Below are 4,019 nucleotides of genomic sequence, written 5' to 3'. Positions count from 1 at the left end.
TAATGGTGGGTCTGTAACTTTTTAAATAATTTATGACTAACATGTTTTATTACTTTGGTTGACAACCTGTTGTCTTAATATTGTCTTCATCCTAGAGCAAGACTTTGAGGAAACAAAAAGGATTTCCCCAACTGCTGATATCAAACACAATGCTGTCATAAGATAGTGATGCCTCAGGCTATATGTTTCTGCTACATTTTCTGTCAGTCAGCCGTCACATGCTACAGATTATTTATTAGGTTATTGTTTTGAGAACAGTGAGTTCCTGAAGAGTGCGGCCAATCAAAGGGAACATTACATTCTGTTGTGAGCCTGACGATAAGGTTCTGTCACAGTGGCCTTCTTCGGACTCATTGCCCTCATCCATCAGATGACCCCACCCCTCCACCACCAGCCTACACACACACACACACACACACACACACACACACACACAGTCTGTACAGTCCTCAAACTCCTCCAGCATGTGTTGCCATAATGTCATCAGCTCATCAAACCAACACATGAATGCGCTCATTGTGCAGTGTTCCAGCACCCTTTCAGCTGATGACGCAAGGATGCCCCATCAGCAGCCCGTTTCCCTGGCCGTCTGTCCGTTTGTTTACAACCCTTTTCAGAGTAGCCAAGTGGCTGTCGAGAACAGCATGAGTGTAGCATTCTCAAAGAAATACTTTGAGAAATTCTACTGCTTTTTTCTTTTCAGCCGTATCGACAACATCACTTCAAATGGGGAGAGGATAAGGAGAGAAGAAAAACATTCACTAACTGCACCATTGTGCCTGCTTGTGTAGACACAGAGCTATTTACTTGAGAGAGAGGGAACCTTGAAAGGATCATCACGGACATCCGCAGAGAGACCACGTGTTCTTAAGAAAGTCCATAAACCCAAGCTGCACTTACGCAAGGACTTTTTTTGCATACAGGTTGATCATTTGCGGTGGAAAAAACAGTAATAATGGACTACCTTCACCGTGGCCCTGTTGCTGTGATATTGCTAAAACAGATGATGCATCCGGGCTTAATGCTCGCTTTTCCCTCTTTCTCTCTGTCTCTCTCTCTCTCTCTCCTGCTGTCTCTGTTGGAACCTGTGGCCGTGCGTGCGGTGTGATTAAAAGATGTGCCACCGTGATCAAACAGCCCTCGCGCAGACACACGGCTTCAAACAACCTGCGCTCCTCGCGCCCACATGGAATAATAGAGCAGAGGGGGGCGTCTCATACAGCCCTGCTCTGTCAAAGGGACGTACAGGAGTGTAGGTGTGTGTGTGTGTGTGTGTGTGTGTGTGTGTGTGTGTGTGTGTGTTTGGAGAGTATCGCAAACTGGGGAATTAGCATACTTATGCCATGAAATAGTCTCTCTCTCTTTCTCTCTCTCTCTCTGACAGACTGGTAGGATGAGGAGCATATTGATATAGTGCCTCATGTTTGGAGGTGGGGCCATAATGACTTGTGTGATTAACTGTCCCCACTTATACCCAGTCATGCTATGGCCACTGAGAAGCGTTCCATATAGATTATGCACATCTCACCTGCAATCACACATCATGGATACACGTCTAAGGCTTCATAGTTCATATGAACAGTGCAGCAAAACCCTCTTAATCCATCTGACCACTTTTCCTTTAAATTAACATTTAAAAAAAAAAAAATCAGGCTCCGATATGTTTTTGCCTACAAATCGATATTGCAGACCGATAAGTGAGTGGTATTTTGCAAGTTTTGAAGCAAAATGATTTGATGAACACATACTATCAGTACTGTCAGTATGTGTAGAGAGCATTCACTCATCACCATCATGATCTCATTTTTGGCGGAAGTGGTGTTCAGAGAGTTTGCATCTGAACTCGTCAGATAGAGACTTATTTTAGTTACATAGCCTACTAGACACGGATATTAACTTTAAACCACTGTAAGCTCTTCACTTCCGGCATCAATATGAGTGGCAACCTTGTGAATCTGCCTGTCTATCAATCTGTCTATCCAGATCCCAGAATGTCAAAACTTCAATAAAGGAAAATGAATCCGGCACTTCATGTTGATTAAATGGGTCATGCACACCCACTTGTTTCCTCACATCCCCATGGAAACACAGAGATGCGGTCACACTGGCTATTTCTAACCCATCCGCTTCCATCAGTGGCAGAATGAGTCAAAAAACGCCATTCAGATGCAAAGCACAGCCTTTTCAGCCACTCCGGGGTTATCTGCAGACATCCTCTAAAGCTATAAGTCCTGTCACGTCTCTCTCCGATTATGTAATGCAAGCTATATAGCTCCAATGCAGAACCCAGATGTTGACTGCCATACGCACTTACTGAAACCTGAAGTGAACTTACTGAAGTGGTCTAGACATACGCTTTCCATTTCAGTGTTTGTAAAGAGGAAAGCGATGCTTGAGGCGTTCATTTTAAACATCATGTACCCACATGGCAATGGGGGTGAAACTTAAAAGTCTGTCGGTGTCAAGGGTTAAAAATCAAGCCTTCCTGGTGAAATAACTCCCTCCAATTAGCCATTTGCCCTTCAGATCATGTTTGAACAATGTCTCTGGGCAACCACATAACCTTTTCCATGTGGTCTCATTGGATGATCATGATAATTTGCCTGCTGATGATAACATAGACAACAAGTTACCCAATATCAATGGGACTGTGCTCGAACAACAATACTCAGGAACTTTCCCCAGTAATGCTGCTCAACTAAAGCCTACCTTACACTGACAGACTTTGACCAAATTTGGGAAAGATTCTTGAAAGATTGTAGTCTTTTGAGTTTACAAAGCTTGAATGAGGGACATTAGTTAAAAGACTACAATCTTTCAAAGAATCTTTGCCAAATCCAGTCAGTCTGTCAGTGTAAGGTATAAGCTTTACTTGAGTAAGTTGGATCACTGGATTCAATTTGTGAATTCTGTCTTGGGCAATTAGAATACTAAGAGGATTGAATGATATTATCTGCTGTACTAACTGCGGTCACCTGTAACTCATCAGTAGGCTACCTGACTAACTTTAACTGTCGCTAATATTCATAAACTCAAACTGCGCAATTAGTTGCCTGGTACACCATCAGCCTTAGGCCCTTTCACTTTGGGATGGGTCATCTCCAGCAGATCTGCCGTTTGATAAAGAGAAGCTGGCCGCATTCACGCACACTCCTATGCATCGACACCATGGCCCCTTCTCAACCTCTCTCCTCGGTCCTCCAGGCTCTTTCCTACTGATCTATAACTAACACTGGATAGACTATCCCATTGTTGCTGCCCCATCATTCTTTATCTAGAGATCAGTGGGAACGAGGGCGGAAGAAGGAAGGGAGAATATAAAAAAGACAAATAAGAGGCTTGAGGCTCAGAAGAAACAGATGAAAGTGCACTCAACCAATCCATTCAAGGGTGAGAAAAATGAACATACATCATTTAACCACTAGGTGGTAGAAAAGGCCTATCCAATACCAAACCCAGTTTTTCAGTCACACCAGCCAAGTTGCACACCATAATTGGGTGTTTCAATATGGACTGTTTCTTTGAGAAACAATCCCTCCCAAGACCAGGATTGGGTATTGCGGTCCCAAATATGTATGACAACCACCAAGTCAGAGAAAGACAGCTGTGTTTAGATTATTTAGACTATTTGATTGTATTGGGTGCTAAAAATGTAATGTATTACTATTTTGACATCAGACTTCATTGTACAGTAGCTCTGTGTCCACCTCACATGTTGACAGGGGCGCCAGCAGCAAGTGTATAGAACGTTTTTCTCCTCTGTGATTGGGTGAGTGAGACAAATGGTCATTCATAAGGGTCTTCCACAGGACAAGAGGCTAATGGCTTGAGATGTAAACATCCCGGATCTCAGCCAGCCTCATCAGCATCTCTTTACATCCATTAAACATCCAGACCTCAACTCATTTCTCACCTACATCATGTATACATGCACATCTACACACATAACCTATGACGTGCACACACACGCGCACACACACACACACACACACACAAGTTACTGTGGTCGTTGCCCTGGA

Source organism: Sardina pilchardus, chromosome 12 (assembly GCF_963854185.1).
Source record: "Sardina pilchardus chromosome 12, fSarPil1.1, whole genome shotgun sequence".
In the NCBI taxonomy this organism is placed as follows: Eukaryota; Metazoa; Chordata; class Actinopteri; order Clupeiformes; family Clupeidae; genus Sardina; species Sardina pilchardus.
The sequence above is the reverse complement of the archived record's forward strand: the minus strand, read 5'-3'. Positions refer to the sequence as shown.